Raw genomic sequence first — 20,572 nt, forward strand, 5'->3', positions numbered from 1 at the left:
CGTTGCCGTTGCTGCCTCTATGCTGACTCTACCATAGAGATAGGGGAGAAGAGCAACCGGGTAGCGCAAGGAATGCTGGGATACTGGAGGTCCGCCCAGCGCTTCCTGCGGGTTTAGCAGTTACTCAGAGTTAGAAAGATGGATTGTTTTGTGCCTTTACCATTTTACCCGGACTCTCTGACTTGACAGATTGAGAAACACGGTAGGTTTCCCTGACTGGAAAAGACTCTTAATGTGTGGAAAAAATAAACCCCGTTACTTGGTTTAGGCTGAGGGATGAAGTGTTTGCTAAAGTTCGTCAAAGGTCGGCCAAGTGCAGGTTCTTAAATTAGATTAACTCCACCCTTAAACCAGTTCCCTAACCATGAAATTAAATGTCTCCATAGCACAAAAAATTCAGACTCAGAAAGAATAGCCTGCATCACTCAGGTAGTGCTAAACAATCCAAATGCAGGTTTGTTTGCCTGACCTTAATCTCCAAGCTTTTTCATTGCTCAATTTTCTTCTGTCTTGTGCTTAAACTATGGTAAATACCCTGCTAAACAGTGTGCTGTGTATATGTGTATGTAATAACTAATTTACAAGGTATTAGAATACTATGTAAAACTATACATGTGACGTTTTATGGTGTTCTAAATATGTCATTTTGAATTTTTCAATTATTGAGTATTATTTTAAATATAGTTATGAACTACATAAAACATTAGATGATATGTGTATATGTAGTATACAATATTGGGCTTCCCTGGTGGCTCAGACGGTAAAGAATCTGCCTGTAATGCAGGAGACCTGGGTTCTATCCTTGGGTTGGGAAGATCTCCTGGAGAAGGAAATAACTACCCACTGCAGTATTCTTGCCTGGAGAATTCCATGGACAGAGGAGCCTGGTGGGCTACAGTCCATGGGTTGCAAAGAGTGGATGTAACTAAGCAACTAACACAGGTAGTATTATAGAGGAGTTGTTTTATAATACCCAATTATGTGTATATGTATATAATTGGGTATTATTGTAGGTTTTGATGCATTGTTTATGTATTTAAATCACATTCCTTCATTCAACATTATTTTTTACCATGTACCAGGCAGTGTGCTGAAAATCAAACATAGACAAAGGCCTTCCTTCAAGGAGTTCATATTCCACTCAGAGACATGTAAACAGGTAAATCATAGTGAACTGTAATACATTTGAATCTCTATTTTAAAATAAAATTGTCTGAGAAATGAACAGAATGTGTGCGCACATACAGATGATGGAGCAATGAAATAAGAGCACAAATTTGGACCAGAATTTGGGAACTTAGATGTAAATTTTTTTAAAATAAAATGGTTCTTATAATACTGTTTTTATTTGTATTGATTACTGAAAACATTAGCTGTCTTCAAATTAAGTTCAAAGTGTATGTAATTTGGCATGTTATATAACTAAATACCAAATTACTGAAAGAAAAGATGAGGAAAATTTAAAATTGGAAGTAAATGTAGACAGTGAGGTCTCAGAGTTTCATACTCTCTACTGTACCCTCTGTTATACATATTACATATGCTCCTGGCAACCCACCCACCAAGGCGAAGCTTTGGGCAGGCAGTTTCATTTAGGCAGCAAAGAATGAAAACCAGATCACATATCTGAGACAGCCATTTTGTGCGTAGATAAAAGATATTCCAAAGGACATATCTGAAGAAATAGAGACATTAATGCCTACTAAGAGATGGATAAGGGAGATTTGGGACTAATTGCTGATAAGTTGAAGGTTTCTTTGTGGAGTGATGAAAGTCCTCTGGAACCGGATAGTGATGATGGTTGCAGTATAGTGAATATACTAAAATCCACTGAAGTGTACACTACAAAATGGTGAATTTTGTGTTATAGGATGTATATCTGTCTCCATTTTTGAAGTGCTATAAAATTTTTGACCAAGAAGCCAAGAGTTTCTAGTTCCTGGACCTATTATTCAATCTGATTTATCATGATATTTGTATCAGTTTTTAACCAGAGAAAAAATAATGAGTGACATATAATGATTTTCTCCTAAAATAGAATATGTTCAATTTAAACGAATCAATTTTTAAAAAACAACCTGATGTTTAAAAAAAATTTACTGATTCATTAAATCCAGAATGCTGGAACCACTGAAATAACTTTTCATTTTAGTCATCATGGCACGTGGCACAATGAACAACTTATTTTAATAGTCATGGCATATGGAAAAACTTTGGAAAATGGTAGCTATTAATACGGAGAAGGCAATGGCACCCCACTCCAGTACTCTTGCCTGGAAAATCCCATGGATTTTCTTAGCGACCGTGGTCGCTAAGAGGAACACAACTCAGCGACTTCCCTTTCGCTTTTCACTTTCATGCATTGGAGAAGGAAATGGCAACCCACTCCAGTGTTCTTGCCTGGAGAATCCCAGGGACGGCGGACCCTGGTGGGCTTCCGTCTATAGGGTCGCACAGAGTCGGACACAACTGAAGCGATTTAGCAGCAGTAGCAGCTATTAATAAAGTGTAAGCAGCATTATTACTTAGTTAAATTGAACATGTATAAATAACATGTATGTTTGATGGACCAATTCCTACTAAACAGGAGTTTAGGCAAATCACTTAGTTTCTTTGAAGTACATTTTAAATATCTCAGATTCTCCATACCAACCCTAAAAGTCTCAGAATGTGGGTTTTGTTTCTTAGATGATATCTTGGTGATATTTTTCAAGTAAGTCAGGTCCTCCACAAGTCAATTATAATGATAATAATAATAGCTAACAAGTATTCTCTGGTGGCTCAGACGGTAAAGAATCTGCCTGCAATGCGGGAGGCCTGGGTTCAATTCCTGGGTCAGGAAGATCCCCTGGTGAAAGAAATGGCAACCCACTCCAGTATTCTTGCCTGAGAAATCCCATGGACAGAGGGGCCTGATGGGCTATAGTCCATAGGGTTGCAAAGAGTTAGACAAGACTGAGCAACTGACACTTTCAGATTTCAATAAGTATCAAGTACTGTGCAAAGTTTTATCTGTGTATTTACTTACTGAATTGTCCTCACAACTGCCCTATGAAATGAGTAGAAAAAAATCCCTTTTATGCTTATAGGAATTGAGGCACAGAGAGGTTGTGATGTGGCCAAACTCACAGTGCTAAGAAGTGGTGACGTTTTCATAAGGATAGGAAACAAACCATCTCAATGTGGGAAGAGATCGGCAGTTGACACAAGAACCCCTGGAATCATTTCTTTCTACCACTACTAAGCGTACACACATGTAGGAAAAAGGCAGAAACATAAAATGTGGGTAGACTTGCAGAAGGCAAGCAGTAGAATGAAGAAGAAAACAACCTTAGCATTGACTCAGCTCTCTGGAGGGGAAACCCTTCACAACTCTAATGAGAAGCATCGTATTAATAGTTAAAACTATGCCTTTACCTACATATCAGATGATGCTATAATAGAGGAGGGCCAGGTGCCGCCATCAGCACAGGCTGTTGCTGTGTCTGTCACACTGTTACCTGGCAACGGTTACCCACGAGACTGATAGCAGTCGCTCAGCCATTGGTCAGGCACCACAGTGGGCCCCTCCCCCAAACGAGCAACTGTCACTGAGCGACCGTTATTGGGGCTGTTCCACTTGGCCGGTGGAGTGGTCCATTGGAGTGTGAGGTAAGAGGTGGCTCCTGGCCTTCTCTCAGGGACTCTCCAGCTCACATGGCTTATAGCTGGCAGCTGACCTGGGGGGCCCAGGGAACAGACTGAAGCTGTGGTCTGCAGGTCTCCAGAGCCCTCGCCAAGGCCACCCACTGGCCAGGCCCAGGCCTTGAGGCAGTGGTGAACCTCTTCCCTGTCTCCGCCTCTGCAACCTAATGGCGGGAGCTGTCTGCCCGGGACCTGGTTTGTGGGCCCAGCCCCTACCCTCTGGGCAGCCTGAGGAGGCCTAGGGCCAGTTGGGTCCTGGGTACCTGGCTCCATCAGTGATGATGGCTGGGTGGGGCCTGGGGACTTGGTCCTGAGGGAGCTGCCAGCTGAGATCTGCCTCCTCTCAGCCAGGCACGGACCTTGGAGGGGGAACGTTGTGTCTGGGGACCTGGCCCTTTGTTATCAGAACAGAAAATAACATTTGTTTGGTGGAGATTGGCAGGAACATGTTAGCTGACCAGATGCTGGTTCAATCCTTGGGTTGGGGACATCTGCTAGAGAAGGAAATGGCAACCCAGTCCAGTATTCTTGCCTGGGAAATCCCATGGACAGGAGCCTGATGGGTTACAGTTCATGGGGTCACAAAGACTTGGACATGACTGAGCAGCTGAGCAAACATGCAAATTACCTGACCATTACCTGATGTCAAGAACACAGTATCTGACACCAGGAAGTTTGCAGCAACTCACCACACCCTCCCTAACCTTTCCTAGGAAACAGCTTTGCTGAGAACTTTCGGAGAGTTTGGGGTTTTTAAGGCATGAGCCACCCATCTCCTTTCAGGGCCCTCAGTACACCTTTCTCTGTTCCATGTGGCCGTTAGTGTGGGCTGTTATTGCCTACACTTTTGCCAGGCAAATGTTACTGCAAGACCATTAATATTATTAAAGGTATTGTTTGGCCTCACTGTGTGTCAAGCACATGGACTTTGTTTTGGTAACAGTATTTGTAATTAGTTGATTACATTTAGCTTCACAGAAAGTCAAGTCAGAAGCAGATTTTACAGTAGATGATTCCATTTATTTCAAGCAAACGAAACCTAAAGTTCCTTTTGGGATGCACATTCAGTTCAGTTAGTTCAGTTGAGTTGCTTAGTCATGTCTCACTCTTTGCATTCCCATGGACTGCAGCACACCAGACCTCCATCACCAACTCCCAGAGCTTACTAAAACTCATGTCCATTGCATCAGTGATGCCATCCAACAATCTCATCCTCTGTTGTCCCCTTCTCCTTCTGCCTCCAATCTTTCCCAGCATCAGGGTCTTTTCCAATGAGTCAAGTCTTCGCATGAGGTGGCCAAAGTATTGGAGTTTCAGCTTCAACATCAGTCCTTCCAATGAATATTCAGGACTGATTTCCTTTAGGATGGACTGGTTGGATCTCCTTTTAGTCCAAGAGACTCTCAAGAGTCTTCTCCAACACCACAGTTCAAAAGCATCAGTTCTTTAGCACTCAGCTTTCTCTATATTCCAACTCTCACATCCATACACAACTACTGGAAAAACCATAGCCTTGACTAGACAGACTTTTGTTTGCAAAGTAATGTCTCTGCTTTTTAATATGCTGTCTAGGTCGGTCATAACTTTCCTTCCAAGGAGTAAGCGTCTTTTAATTTCATGGCTGCAATCACCATCTGCAGTGATTTTGGAGCCCCAGAAAACAAAGTCTGTCACTGTTTCCACTGTTTCTTTGTGTATTTGCCGTGAAGTGATGGGATCAGATGCCACTCTTAGTTTTCTGAATGTTGAGCTTTAAGCCAACTTTTTCACTCTCCTCTTTCACTTTCATCAAGAGGCTCTTTAGTTCTTCTTCACTTTCTGCCATAAGGGTGGTGTCATCTGCATATCTGAAGTTATTGACATTTCTCCCGGCAGTCTTGATTCCAGCTTGTGCTTCATCCAGCCCAGCGTTTCTCATGATGTACACTGCATGTAAGTTAAATAAGCAGAGTAACAATATACAGCCTTGACATACTCCTTTCCCAATTTGGAGCCAGTCTGTTGTTCCATGTCCAGTTCTACCTGTTGCTTCCTGACCTGCATACAGATGTCTCAAGAGGCAGGTCAGGTAATCTGGTATTCCCATCTCTTTAAGAATTTTCCACAGTTTGTGGTAATCCACACGGTGGATCACACACTGTGCTTTGGCATAGTCAATAAAGCAGAAATAGATGTTTTTCTGGAACTCTCTCGCTTTTTTGATAATCCAACGGATGTTGGCAATTTGATCTCTGGTCTTTCTGCCTTTTCTAAACCCTTGGACATCTGGAAGTTCACAATTCATGTATTGCTGAAGCCTGGCTTGGAGAATTTTGAGCATTACTTTACTAGCGTGTGAGATGAGTGCATCTGTGCAGTAGTTTGAGCATTCTTTGGGATTGCCTTTCTTTGGGATTGGAATGAAAACTGACCTTTTCCAGTCCTGTGGCCACTGCTGAGTTTTCCAAATTTGCTGGCATATTGAGTGCAGCACTTTCACAGCATCATCTTTTAGGATTTGACGTAGCTCAACTGGAATTCCATCACCTCCACTACCTTTGTTCGTAGGGATGCTTCCTAAGGCCCACTTGACTTCACATTCCAGGATGTCTGGCTCTAGGTGAGTGATCATACCGTTGTGATTATCTGGATCATGAAGATCTTTTTTGTATAGTTCTTATATGTATTCTTTCCACCTCTTCTTAATATCTTCTGCTTCTGTTAGGTCCATACCATTTCTGTCCTTTGTGGAGCCCATCTTTGCATGAAATGTTCCCTTGGTATCTCTAATTTTCTTGAGGAGATCTCTAGCCTTTCCCATTCTATTGTTTTCCTTTATTTCTTTGCATTGATCGCTGAGGAAGGCTTTCTTATCTCTCCTTGCTATTCTTTGGAACTCTGTATTCAAATGGAACTCTGTATTCAAATGGGTATCTTTCCTTTTCCTCTTTGCTTTTTGCTTCTCTTCTTTTCACAGCTATTTGTAAGGCCTCCTCAGATAGCCATTTTGCTTTTCTGTATTTCTTTTCCTTGGGGATGGTCTTGATCCCTTTCTCCTGTACAATGTCACGAACCTCTGTCCATACTTCTTCAGGCACTCTATCAGATCTAATCCCTTGAATCTATTTCTCACTTCCACTGTATAATACATAGCAGCTCAGCTGCAGAGGACTGCTGGTGACCGATCACAAACTGAAAGAGTTAACAATGGCAAAACAGTTACAGAAGACCCTCCTCCTGCAAAGAAAATTGGAGAATGTCACACAGAAAAAGGAGCCTGTGGCTGAAGGAAAGGCAGGTAATGACAGTACTGGAGACAGCTAAGAGTCTGTGAAGACCATGCTGTTAAAGGGCAAAGCTCTGGTGCACCCAGAATGCACAGACACGGTGGGAAAGGCCCATGTGTAACTGTGAAGGAAATGGTGTCTATGATGTCATGCTAAATCAGACCTGTCTCCAGTTCAATAGCAAGTATTAATCTGATTCAGCTGTTAGAAGATGATGCCCAGAGAAACTTCAGTGTTTGGATGAGATGGGGCCGAGTTGGGAAGACAGGGCAACACAGCTTGGTGGCTTGTTCTGGGGACCTCAACAAGGCCAAGGAAATCTTTCAAAAGAAGTGAGTGCTAAGAAATGAGTACAAAATAAAATGTCTTTCATCTTCTTGGATATGTCGTCTTTAGGAATTTCATAATAAGCGTGAGTTGGCGTAAATGATAGTATCTTTCCACCGTGACAGTCTATGACTGGAACACCAAACTGATCCTTAGATAGTGGTTAAATCACTTGGAACCAGAAATTGACTAATATCAGAAGAAGCTAACGTATTCAGCACATGACCAACAATTTAGGAAATTTGGGGAGAATGAGATGAGACTCGTAGTTTCATTGAGTTAGACAAGGCTGTGGTCCGTGTGATCAGATTGGTTAGTTTTCTGTGATTGTGGTTTTCAGTCTGTCTCATCCAAGATGGACAGGTCATGGTGGAGAGTTCTGACAAAATGTGGTCCACTGGAGGAGCAAATGGGATGCACATAATAAAAGTTAAATCACAAATACCTGAATGCTTAAGTTTGCTGTGGAGTTGACCAGTAACGGGGCAGAATAGATCATCAAGATTGTCCTTTTTGTATTTCTTTCTAGGTGAGGGATTATCAAATGGCTGATATCTAAAGGAAGAACTGATTTCAAAGGCACTTTCCTTTAGATTTTAGGAAATAACAGCTAATTGACCAGCCATGAAGAACTGAAGAGGCCGACATATACCTCAAGTTACAGTGTCTGTTCAAAGTATGGAAAAAGCTTTGGCTCCAGGGTCACCCTACCTTAGTTCAAACTCAAGCTCTGCTACTTATCAGTTGAGAGGTCCTAGAAAATTACTTTCCTTCTTGAATCTCAGTTTACCCATCTTGGAAGTGGGAGTTATATATTACCTTCCCGGTAAGGTTGTTGTAAGGATTAAATGATCTATTTCATATAGAATACTCAGAAGAGTGCTTGGAATGTGGTAAATAGGCAATAAATAGTAATAGTTTGAAGTAGAGAGGAGAATAATGCTGATTCCCACCTTATGTCAATGCACAAAACTCCTCAAGTTTAGAAGAAAAGTTTATTTCCAACAGCATCAATGTTTGACATCAAAGTTCAGTAATGAACTTTTGCCTTGTTGTAGCTATCTTTTTACCTGCCTTTTCTAACCACCAGAACACAACAGTTTGCTGCAGCTTCTCCCTGTCTTCAAAAGGCAGGTTCTAGATGAGATTAAGTCCATGAAGCATACCTTCAGGACCCTCCTCTCCCCACCAAAGTCATAATATACAAAATTTTACATACATTGGTAATAAATGCAAATGTAACTCCACAAGAAACAAAAATTTGAAAGGAGGTGGGTCAAACCAAACCACTTGCAGCCATGGAAATAAAGCAGGGGAAGTGTGGAAAGGATGAGATATTAGAAAATAAAGATGAGGGTGTCTCTGGGTTACAACACTGGACACTTGCAGCTAGCTCTGAACTCTGCTGTGATCTATGTTGGGTGTTTTTGTTTGTTTGTTTTAATTTGTTGTGGTAGGAACACTTAACACAATTTTAAATACACAATACAGTATTGTTAACTATTGCCACAGTGTTATACAACAGACCTCTAGAACTTACTCATTTTGTATAACTGAAATTTTGTGATTGAAAAGCAACTCCTCATTTCCCTCTCCTCCCAGCTCCTGGCAACCACCTTCTATTCTCTGTTTTTATGAGTGTGACTAGTGCCTCATATGAGCGGAATCATTCAGTGTTTGTCCTTCTAAGCCTAGTTTATTTCACTTAGCTTGAATATCTTCCTGATTGATCCATGTTGGCAAATATGGCAGAATTTCTTTTTTAAGGATGAATAATACTCCATTGTACATATACATTTTCTTTATTCTTGCGTTCATCAGTAGACATTTAGGGTTTTTCCACATCTTGGCTGTTGTGGTTAATGCAGTAAACGTGGAAGTGCAACTGTCTTTTCCAGATCCTGATTTTTATTCTTTCGGATAAATGTCCAGAGGTGGGATTGCTGAATGATATAGTAGTTCTATTTGTAATTTTTAAAAGAAATCTCCATACTGTTTTTCGGAGTGGCTGCAACTTTTACATTCCCACCAGTATTATATAAGGGTTACAATTTCTTCACACCTTTGTCAATACAAGTTACTTTTTGAGGGTTTTTTAAATAATATCCATCTTGACAGATATGAGAGAATATTTCATTGTGGTTTTGATTTGAATTTCCTTGATAATTTATGATGTTGAGTACCTTCTCACATACCTGTCACTCTTTTGCGTGTCTTCTTTGGAAAAATGTCTGCTCAAGTCATTTGCCCATTTTTAAATTGGGTTATTTGCGCATTTTTTGCTGTTGGTTTGTAGGAGTTCCTTGTATGCTTTGGAGAGTCACCCCTTGTTTATATAGTTTGCACATATTTTCTCCCATTCTGTAGGTTGCCGTTTCACTCTACTGTTTATTTTGCTGTAAAGAACTTTTTAGTTCAATGTAGTACCGCTTGCCTATTTTTGCTATTGTTGGCTGTGTTTTTTGACATAACATCCAAGGAAGTGTCTAGACCAATGTCATGATGGTCTTCCCTATGTTTTCTTTTTCTTTTCCATTTATTTTTATTAGCTGGAAGCTAACCTATGTTTTCTTCTAGGAGTTTTTAATAGCTTCAGGTCTTACATTTAAATCGTTAATCCTTTTGAATTGATTTGTATGCATAATATATTTTAATGGCTTGGCTTATGGGGAGTGGGTGAAAATAAAAGAATGTTTTCTTTTAAAAACAAAACTTGAAAATTTTTTTCAAAATTTTCAAAATTAAGGAGTTTCACCAGTTTCAATATTAAGGAGATAATTTCCATTTCTCTTTTCTCAAACTTATTTAACTTTATTTATGGATTCTGTTCTGAGCTACATGCTCTGCAGATGCCACTTGCAGACATGGTCTTTCTCCTTTTATATTTACATCCTGGACAGTAGCTTCTTTAGCTTCCACCAGTCCACTAGAATAAAACTAAATTTTTCTGGAGCAAATATTTGGGACTGGATGTGTTTCTAAACTCTAATGTGTGTTCAGATCTATATTAATCTTGTCTGCCTAGGGCCTGAGGTTCTACATTTTTAACAAGCTCACAGGCAATGTCAGTGTTGCTGGTTTGGGGACCACCTTTTAAGGGTTTCAGTGAAATGTAAGGGAAAATATCTGAGTTTCTGAAAATTGATCCATCTATCAATACTGTGTAACTAGTTCATAACTTGTTGTGGTGTCTTTAACTTTGTAGGAGAGAAAAAAACATTTCCTTTATTCTCCTAGGTTCAATAGCTGGGTCTATAAGATAAATTTATGAAAGGCAGATTAACAGCATTAAAGATAAACAAATTTATTATTTTTTATTATAACACACAGCAGGGCATCACAGGAAAAAAGGGGACACCTCAAAAGCACTGAGATTTGAGAGCTTATATACTATCTTATTATAATAGGGGAAAGTGGGGGACATAGGCAACCTCAGTTCAGTTCAGTTCAGTCACTCAGTCGTGTCCAACTCTTTGCAACCCCATGAATCGCAGCACACCAGGTCTCCCTGTCCGTCACAAACTCCTGGAGCCTACTCAAACCCATGCCCATCGAGTCGGTGATGCCATCCAGCCATCTCATCCTCTGTCGTCCCCTTCTCCTCCTTCCACCAATCCCTCCAAGCTTCAGGGTCTTTTCCAATGAGTCAACTCTTCGCATGAGGTGGCCAAAGTATTGGAGTTTCAGCTTCAGCATCAGTCCACCTAGGGGAGAGTAAATGATTTTTAAGAATGATAAATGGGCTCTTGAAGAATAGATGGGCGATATAGTTTGTGACAATTTGTCTGGATTTGAATTGGACATCTAGTCTCTTCCCAGGTGATGAGAGTCAGTCCTAGGAAGAAGATTTATGACAGTTGAATTCCTTTTGCAGGATTTGTCTTTAGGCAGGTAAAGTTCAAAGAAAGCTTCTCCATTGTCTTGTCATTTTTCATGTCCCTTCAAGCTTAAAATCAATATACCAAAGCAGCATGTTTTAGGGTGTTATGTCCAGAACTCCTTCAACAGCCATACTAAATTCAAGTGTTTGCTTCTCATTGTTGGGACTTTTCCTCTGAAATTTTCTTGCTCCTCAAACACTAGGAGGCTTAGCTCTTCTTAGAGGGATGTATATCTCTGTGAACAGCTCACATTCGCATCTTCATTAATATTATGAGTACTCTATACTCAATGATTGGTTCTGGACTTTGAGAAGAATTACAATCCCAATGAAAGATATCTTGGATCTTTTATCATGACAAAATTCTTGGACAAATAAAAAAGTGAAAAATTGTAGTTGTAAAATAACTCTCTAAAATCTCTAGATCTCATTGTTGAGCAATTAATAATGAATAGAGAAATGGTTACGTAAAATTCAAATGCTGGTAATGATAAGTACTTAATCTACCGTAAAGAAATGGCCTGGCCAATAAAAGATCCATCCTGCACCAAAATACATGTTCAAAAATTGATATTTGCATGCCCAAGACTTGTTTGAAAAGGCAATTATGGTCTCACAAGTAAATCATAAGAATTTTTAAAATTTTGTAAATGCTGTATTTATATGACAGACAAGAACCACTCTGAAGGAATCATTATGGTTTGGGAAATGATATGCAATTTCAAAATCATCTAAATCATTTCAATTGCCTGTATTTACATTTATATAATGGGTATTTATAATGGTGATTATTTTAGAACTTACCTTGTTTTCCTGGATCTCACATTGGTTTCTATGGGAACTAGAATGGCTGTGAAGAGGAGCATTTTAAGAGCTCTTTTCACATTCAGTAACTGCAAATTCTGTTTGTCTGTTAAACGGTTTTTAACTCTTAAATTTTAACACAGAAATAAAAGTTGGGCATCTAGCTTCATAAATCATTTTAAATAATGAAAACTATTTTTATGAAACATCTGGCACATTGAAACATTTGAAAACAAAATAACTAGCTTTAAGAGCTAATAATCTGTTCACTTTATTAAATTCATTAGTGATTAATCCACATTAGCCATATGCTTGCTCTTGGAAAACTGTGTAAAGAAAACTTCATCTGATACATTGTTTTAATACACTTTTCTGATATTGATATGTATTATATGTGTATGTACTTTTTCCTTACCTTTATAAAAATCCCTTTAAAAAGAAGTGTAAAATGTCCTGTATTTAAAGTTTTCCACTGCCAACGCCTCACTCATTCTCTGCCATTATTTACCCTTCTGCTGTGTTGTACCTTTCCTATGTTCTCTGACCAGCTGGAACTTATTTTTTACTATTTTTCAAATAAGCTCATAAGTCTTCAAATTTCAGTTTTCTTTTTCTTGGAATAGATTCTTAGATCATAAAAAGCTCAGTATCTAACTTTATGCATTACATTTGTGCAGTTTACTGTATTTAATATTTCCCCACATTTCATGTTTTCCCATAAATTTTATTTTTTTAATTCCCCGGAGAAATGATAGTTTAGTATATTTTTATTTAATTCCCTCTAAAAGTAATTAAAACCCACTAAAAGTAAGAGAAGTTTATTTCAGAAAAGAGTGCTAAAACTCAATTTTTGTTATACCCAAACTGTAAAAGATGCCAGTTGAAAGCACGTGGCATCCCATAACCAGCTTATGTAACAGCTACTCTGGTTATTGATGACATATGATCTGTGTCTTAGATCCAAAAGGTATAGATTGATGGCAGAGTGCCAGACAGGGTGAAATAAGCGAGAGTGTTTTTTAATCTTTCCTGGATTGATGGATTTCTGCCCACTATCAGTGTGGCCTTGCTCAGGACTGCTAGAGACTAGTTAGAGTTCCAGAAAACGAAACTACTTGCTTTTGTGACCAAGACACCATCCTATAACTCACTGACCTGGTATAAACTCCAAGAAATTGCTTTTTTCTTTCTTAAAAGTATTTTTCATTCAGATTTGATTTTATGAAATAAATTCAGGATTACTACATGTTGAAAAAGTGAACACAAATAAATGGAAAACACATAACGGGATGTTTGGGAGAAACAATTGACTGACTCTTCTATTTTTTAAAAGTTAACTTTGAAGGGAGGCAACAGACAAGCTGAATAGTAAAAGCAAGTATTATGTTAACCATCAGAAGAGACATATTTATGTCAAAAAGTATCAGAATCTAAATGTAAGGAGTGTGATTATTCATCAAGGCTACTCAAAATGAGGTCCAGGGACCAGTGCCCATCTGAGACAAAATAAAAACAGAAAGTGTGAATTTGAAAATTTTAGAGCAGTTGACATTACTACTTCACCCAACCTGTGATTTTGTATTTTATAAATGGCATTTGGCAATTTAAAAAATTTTCACTTTAGTAGAATTAGTTAGAGATACATTGATCTAGCATAAATTACTGTAAACAAATGAAAAAAAAAGAGTGCCATTTGAACTTCATAGTATTGAAAATAATTTAACCTGTGTGATTATGTCTGAAAGCTGGGAAATGAAAGCTTTTTTATCTCTGAAAGATCTCTTTCTAGTCCTATAGTCATATATTTACTATTATAAGGTTATGGCAAGGGAGGCTAAAACAGATATTCTCTCCTTTTGCAAATATAAAAACAAAAGTTCAAAGGACTTCAATAAGATATCTGATATTACACAATTATCATCAAAATTTTTAAATCAAGTGAACAGCACTGCACAGAAATTATTTAATATTCTGGTGAATAAATACACTCTAGTTGATTATGGCAATGAATGGTATATATTTGCAATTTCACATGGTAGATGGCAGTGCTTTGTCTTCAGGTTTCAGAAGGAAAAGCATTATGTTACAGTAGTTCAATGGATGCCTAGTGAAAGTACACATACTAATAATTAAGATGAAGAGTTTGAAGGAATTCAATAAGCAAAAATACAACTAAAGACAATATAAAAAGATTAAGGGAGGAACACATGTATTAGATTGGCTAGGGAACAGAGCAGAAATGTAAGTCTACACTTCTCTGAAAGGTATAAAATCCCCAAAGAGAAAGGGCTTGCTACTTTGGAGTACCAATAGGAAAAATAAAATGGAAATATGAAAGGGAAAGTTTAGACAAACATTGAGAATTTTTGTTAATTGTTAGGAGTATTAGGTTAGTTGAGTGGGCGCCCAAAGGAATCTCTGAGGACATTTAAAACCTCATTCAACAAAGCCGTGGACATTGTATTGTGGTAAGCAAGACTTCAATGGCAGGGGAATAGACTGGATCAACTGTGAGTTCTTTTCCATCTCTAATTTCTACTATTCCATAGCTCTGAGAAGAATAGTTGCTAAATTGCTTGATCAACACAGAAAAATAGAACTCAGTACAAGAACAAAGCCCCAGACAAAACAGTAAAGTCAGTCAAAATTGAAACAGGCCCATCCAAAATGAAAAAAAAAAAAAAAAAGAACTTAAATCTTGCATCATATCCCAAGGTGGACAAATTCAGGCTCTGGCAATTTGCCCAACAGAAAAACATCCAGAGACAGGAACCTTTGGTGAGCAAGCCCAGCCAACAGGTTGGGAGAGTTCAACTTATCATACAGGCTCACAAAACCTCCCAGCTGGTCTTAATGCTAGAGCAGTCTCAAAAATTGAAAAGGAAATCTGTTAAAGAGCCTGGTCTATGAGTGAACTAATTCATTTATTCATTCTACAAGGATATGAGCCCCTACTATAGGCTAGCCACTGCTCTAGGATAGGGTACATCAGTGAAAAAAAAAAAAAAAAAATCAAGATCTCTGTTCCTGTGGCTTTTATTAATACACAGTAGTGTGAGGAACAATGAACAACATAGTATAATATAAGTTAAAGGTTGGTAGGTGCTAAGGGGGATGAAATGTAGGATAAGGAAAATGAGCGGCAGAGGTAGAATCCAGGCAGCTTACTGTATTTAATGTGTAAATTTGGGTAGAACTTGTGGAGGAAATACATCGGAAAAGACTTAAGGCAGAAAAGGAGGTAGCCAAGTAGATATTGGGGGAAAAGCAATACAGTCCAAGGGAACCTAAAGCACAGGAGGAAGGTTGAAGGAAACTTGGAGTGTCTGAGTAGCAGGAAGGAAGCCAGTGTGGCTGGAGGGGAGTGAGCTTAAGGAATATTACTACAGAGGCCTGGTAGGCCTTATAGGTTGTTTTTAGGACCTCATCTTTTACTTTGTAAACTTCACACACCATCTTGCTTCAGGACTCCTAGGAACTCAGAGAAGAAACTTAATTCAAAGCAGGTACCAGTCTCCCTGGGAAACCACTCCACCCCAACATCAACAGTGTTTCTACATGCTCCTTCAGTCTATATGTTTTAATAACGTCAGCATTATCCAGTGGTGTGGGCCCTTAATGTGTAAATATGTCTTAGATTATACTAAGAATAAGGAATGCTCATCAATATTGAAACTCTTAAGATATTTGCTTCCTTGCTTCAAATTATTCTTAGGCCAGCAATAGAAAAATCCAAACAAAATTTTGTTTGTAATTTTTGTATGATGTCTATACATACATGAAATATGTATTCTTTCATGGAAAATAAACTCCTAATATCAGCAATTCTGTTATGGGTCATACTCTAAGAAGCCTGATCTTTACTAGGGGCTCGATAAATATTTAAAAATAAGGAAGAGCTTAAAAATCAATTTGGAAGACAAAAATGGATCTGCTTTGTGAGAAGTAAGGGCAATATTAAAGGAATTGTTAGATGTTTTCAGATATTTGAAAAAATGGTAATAAAATTAAAAGGTTAAGTTAGAAAAGCATTGTTCACTTATTAGTTTAAAAAAGAAAATGTGTTGAGTGCCTGCTCTATGCCAGGTAAATTTTCTAGACCCCGTGAATACCACAGCAAATAACATGCAAAAACCTGTAATCTGCCACTCTGTTAAGATTCTCCTCAGGCGGTTTACATGATCATTCTTGTATAATAACATGTAGTTGAGAACTTATTCTTGTTGTGGTGGTGGTGTCACCCAGTCATATCCAACTCTTTGGGACACCATGGACCACAGCATGCCACGCCCCCCATCTCCCTCACCATCTCCTGAAGTTTTCCCAAGTTCAAATCCATTGCATTGGTGATGCCATCCAGCCATCTTATCCTCTGACACCCTCTTCTCCTTCTGCCCTCCATCTTTCCCAGCATCAGGGACTTTTCCAATGAGTCAGCTGTTTTCATCAGGTGACCAAAATCCTGGAGCTTCAACTTTACATCAGTCCTTCCAATGAGTATTCCGGGTTGATTTCCTTTAAGATTGACTGGTTTGATCTCCTTGCTGTCCAAGGGACTATTAGGAGTCTTCTCCAGCACCACAGTTTGAAAGCATCGATCCTTTGGCTTTCTGTCTTCTTTATGGTCCAGTTCTCACAACTGTACATGACCACTGGGAAGACCATAGTCTTGATTCTACAGACCTTTGTAGGCAGAGTAATGGCTGTGCTTTTCAAAACACTGTCTAGGTTTGTCATAGCTTTCCTGCCAAGAAGGAATCGTCTTCTGATTTTATGGCTGTAGTAACCATCTGCAGTGATTTTAGAGTTCAAGAAGAGGAAAGCTGTCACTACTTCCACTTTTTTCCCTTCTATTTGCCATGAAGTAATGGGGCTGGATGCCATGATCTTAGTTTTTTTTCAATATTTGGTTTTAAGCCTGCTTTTTCACTCTCCTCTTTCACCCTCATCAGGAGGTTCTTTAGTTCTTCTTTGCTTTCTGCCATTAGAGTGGTATCTTCCACATATCTGAGGTTGTTCATTTCTCCCACCTATCTTGATTCCAGCTTGTAACTCATCCAGCCCAGCATTTCTCATGATGTGCTCAGCATATAGGTTAAATAAACAGGGTAACAACAGACAACCCTGTCATGATCCTTTTCAATCCTGAACCAATCAGTTCTTCCATACTTCTAATTGTTGCTTCTTGACCCACATTCAGGTTTCTCAAGAGACAGGTAAGATGGTCTGGTATTCCCATCTCTTTAAGAGCTTTCCACACTTTAAGAGCTTCCACATAGCCAAAGGCTTTAGCATAGTCTATGAAACAGAGGTAGATGTTTTTCTGGAACTCTCTTGCTTTCTCTATGATCCAGCAAATGTTGGCAATTTGATCTCTGGTTCCTCTGCCTTTTCTAAACCCAGCTTGGACATCTGAAAGTTCTTGGTTCACATAATGCTGATGCCTAGCCTGGAAGACTATGTTATGACCAACCTAGACAGCATATTAAAAAGCAGAGACATTACTTTGTCAACAAAGGTCCGTCTAGTCAAGGCTATGGTTTTTCCAGTAGTCATGTATGGATGTGAGAGTTGGACTATAAGGAAAGCTGGGCACCGAAGAATTGATGTTTTTGAACTGTGGTGTTGGAGAAGACTCTTGAGAGTCCCTTGGACTGCAAGGAGCTCCAACCAGTCCATCCTAAAGGAAATCAGTCATGGGTGTTCATTGGAAGGACTGATGTTGAAGGTGAAACTCCAATATTTTGGCGACCTGATGTGAAGAGCTGGCTCATTTGAAAAGACCCTGATGTTGGGAAAGATTGAAGGCAGGAGGAGAAAGGACGACAGAGGATGAGATGGTTAGATGGCATCACTGACTCAATGGACATGAGTTTGAGGAAACTCCGGGAGTTGGTGATGGACAGGGGGGCCTGGCGTGCTGCGGTTCATGGGGTCACAAAGAGTTGGACACGACTGAGTGACTGAACTGAACTGAAGCCTGGAAGATTTTAAGCATGATCTTACTAGCATGGGAGATGAGTGTAATTATCTGATGTATTGAACATTCTTTAGTATTAATCTTCTTGGGAATTAGGATGAGTATTTACCTTTTCCAGTCAAGTGGCCACTGCTGGGTCTTCCAGATTTGCTGACATATTGAGTGCAACACTGTGGTAACACCATTTTTTTAGGGTTTTGAATAGCTCTCCCAGAATTCCAATACATCCATTAGCTTTGTTGACAGCAGTGCTTTTTAAGGCCCACTTGACTTCACACTCCAGAATGTCTGGCTCTGGGTGACTGACCACACCATCATAGTTATCTGGTTCACTAAGATCTTTTTTGAACAGTTCTTCTGTGTATTCTTCCCATCTCTTCTTAATCTCTTCTACATCTATGAGGTCTCTACCATTTCTGTTCTTTATTGTGCCCATCTTTGGGCAAAAAGCATGAGTTGAAGGCTTATCTGCAACCCAGCATCACCTGTTAAGATGAGACATGGTCAGAAAAAGATGCTTCTTGACCTGTCCCCATCTGGCCATCCATTCCTTGAAAATCCTCAGGCAGGGACTGTGTGCTAAAGGCACAGGAACTTTAGAGAGGGTAAACAGCTCAGCATTTATGTCAGAGTGGTATTGTCCAGTATGATAGTCGCCAGTCACAGGTGACTATTGAGCAATTGAAATGTGACTAATCTGTATCAAAAAGTGCTCTAAGTATAAAATACACTGGATTTTGTTGACTGTGTTTGGAAAAGAGAATGTAAACTATCTTAAATATTTTTTACATTGATTGCTTGTTGAAATGCTAATATTTTTAATACGTTGGGTGAAATAAATTATATTATTATTAGTTTGTTTTTACTTTTTTATGTGGCTGCTAGAAAATTTAAACATATAGGTGGCTCAATTCCACCAAATTAGGGGATCTGCATTTGATTGATAGAATAATAGCTGATTCTTACTGAGTATTCAACTCATTAAGTGGCAAGCTGTCTTCCAAGCACATTACTTGTATTTAAATATTTTATCCTCATAATAACCTTGTAAGGAACCATTTCTCCAGATGAATAATTTGAGGCACAGAAAGGTCAAGATACTTGCCGAAGTTTATGAATCTAGTGAGTGGAAGAGCAGTGAGGCCTTAAAATTGTAACTAACCCAGTGGCTTTCAAACCTGAGTGTTCATCAGAATCACCTGCAGGGCTCGTTAAAACACAGAGTCCTGAACCCAGCCTCCGGAGGTTCTGACTCATTTGACCTGGCATGTAACCTAAGAACGTGTGTCGCTAACAAGTTGCCAGGTGATGTTGATGCTGGTGATTTGCAGACTGCATTTTGAGACCTATGGGTTTAATCAGTCTTAAAGTTCTCAACCTTTTTAAACCATAATTTCTTTACCTTAAAGTGTGGGGACTTCATATACCTATCTCATACCATAAAGGTTACCATTTTAAAGTGTACAGTTTACAAGTTTTTAGTATAGTCACATTTTTGCAACTATCACTAATTCCAGAACATTTGCATCACTCCAAAAAGAAACCCAATACCCGTTAGCAGTCACTCCCATTTCCCCTTCTACCAGGCCCTGGCAACCACTAATCTACTTTCTCTATAGATTTGCCTATTTTAGACTTTTCATACAAATGGAGTGATAGAGTGTATGGTTTTTGGTCTGACTTCTTTCCCTTAGCATAACATTTTCAAGGTTCATCCATGTTATAACATGTATCAATACTTTCTATCATTTTATGGTCTCCAATGACTGATGCTGAGGCTGAAACTCCAGTACTTTGGCCACCTCACGTGAAGATTTGACTCATTGGAAAAGACCCTGATGCTGGGAGGGATTGGGGGCAGGAGGAGAAGGGGACGATGGAGGATGAGATGGCTGGATGGCATCACTGACTCAATGGACATGTGTTTGAGTAAACTCCAGGAGTTTGTGGTGGACAAATAGGCCTGGCGTGCTGCGATTCATGGGGTTGCAAAGAGTCAGACACGACTTAGCGACTGAACTGAACTGAACTGAACTGATGGTCAACAATAGTTGTCTGAGGAGGCCTTACAAATAGCTGTGAAAAGAGAAGCAAAAAGCAAAGGAGAAAAGGAAAAATATTCCCATTTGAATGCAGAGTTCCAAAGAATAGCCAGGAAAGATAAGAAAGCCTTCCTCAGTGATCAATGCAAAGAAATAGAGGAAAATGACAGAATGGGAAAGACTAGAGATCTCTTCAAGAAAATTAGAGATACCAAGGGAACATTTCATGCAAAGATGGGTTCGATAAAGGACAGAAATGGTATGGACCTAACAGAAGCAGAAGATATTAAGAAGAGGTGGAAAGAATACACAGAAAAACTGTACAAAAAAGATCATCATGACCCAGATAATCACAATGGTGTGATCACTCACCTAGAGCCAGACATCCTGGAATGTGAAGTCAAGTGGGCCTTAGGAAGCATCACTACGAACAAAGCTAGTGGAGGTGATGGAATTCCAGTTGAGCTATGTCAAATCCTAAAAGATGATGCTGTGAAAGTGCTGCACTCAATATGCCAGCAAATTTGGAAAACTCAGCAGTGGCCATATGACTGGAAAAGTCACTTTTCATTCCAATCCCAAAGAAAGG

The 20,572-nt window shown here is 39.2% G+C and overlaps 1 long non-coding RNA gene across 3 annotated transcripts in view; it reads left to right on the top strand.

Moving 5' to 3' along the window:
* Nucleotides 1–94: 94 nt before the first annotated feature.
* LOC133072088 (uncharacterized) overlaps nucleotides 95–20,572 on the top strand; it is a 90,108-nt gene continuing 69,630 nt past the window's right edge. For 2 of the 3 annotated variants that reach the window (XR_009696623.1, XR_009696626.1), the window contains exon 1: nucleotides 98–202. This is a non-coding gene — a long non-coding RNA (uncharacterized LOC133072088). Of the gene's footprint in view, nucleotides 203–1,082; nucleotides 1,160–20,572 lie in introns of all 3 variants that reach the window. The other variant, XR_009696625.1, reaches the window with a different exon arrangement.

The sequence above is a fragment of the Dama dama genome, chromosome 18 (genome assembly GCF_033118175.1).
Source record: "Dama dama isolate Ldn47 chromosome 18, ASM3311817v1, whole genome shotgun sequence".
Taxonomy (NCBI): Eukaryota; Metazoa; Chordata; class Mammalia; order Artiodactyla; family Cervidae; genus Dama; species Dama dama.